Below are 566 nucleotides of genomic sequence, written 5' to 3' on the forward strand. Positions count from 1 at the left end.
TGTCTGAAGATTTTTTTAAATTCCCCAAACCCTTAAACTTTATGATAAATTACTTAGGCTATTGCTCTCTTTTGCCTACTGGGTCCTTCCTATTTAACACTGCCCTTCCTCCACTCGAGCGTTTCGCATCAGAATCACTTGTGGAGGCTTTAAACACGTGCATGCTATTTCCCAACTCCAGCTAAAATTCACTGGCTGACAAATAGTATCTGCTCTTCTATACTACTGCTGTAATGGTTTGTTTTTTTTTTTGTTTTTTTTTTTTTGTTTGTTTTGTTTTTTTTTTTTTTTTTTTTTTTTTTTTTGCCCCTTAGCATCCACTCTCCAACCTGCTCCACCTGCTCTTTGCTGAAGAAGGTAAACTTTTTAAACATTTTGATTTAATTTTACTTTAAGTTCCGGGATACATGTGCAGGATGTGCAGGTTGGTTACACAGGTAAACGTGTACTATTGTGGTTTGCTGCACGCATCAACCCATCACCTAGGTATTAAGCCGCACATTCATTAGCTATGTATCCTGATGCTCTCTCCCCCCACCCCTCTTACAGGCCCCAGTGTGAATTGT

This window comes from Saimiri boliviensis, chromosome 7 (genome assembly GCF_048565385.1).
Source record: "Saimiri boliviensis isolate mSaiBol1 chromosome 7, mSaiBol1.pri, whole genome shotgun sequence".
Lineage (NCBI taxonomy): Eukaryota > Metazoa > Chordata > Mammalia > Primates > Cebidae > Saimiri > Saimiri boliviensis.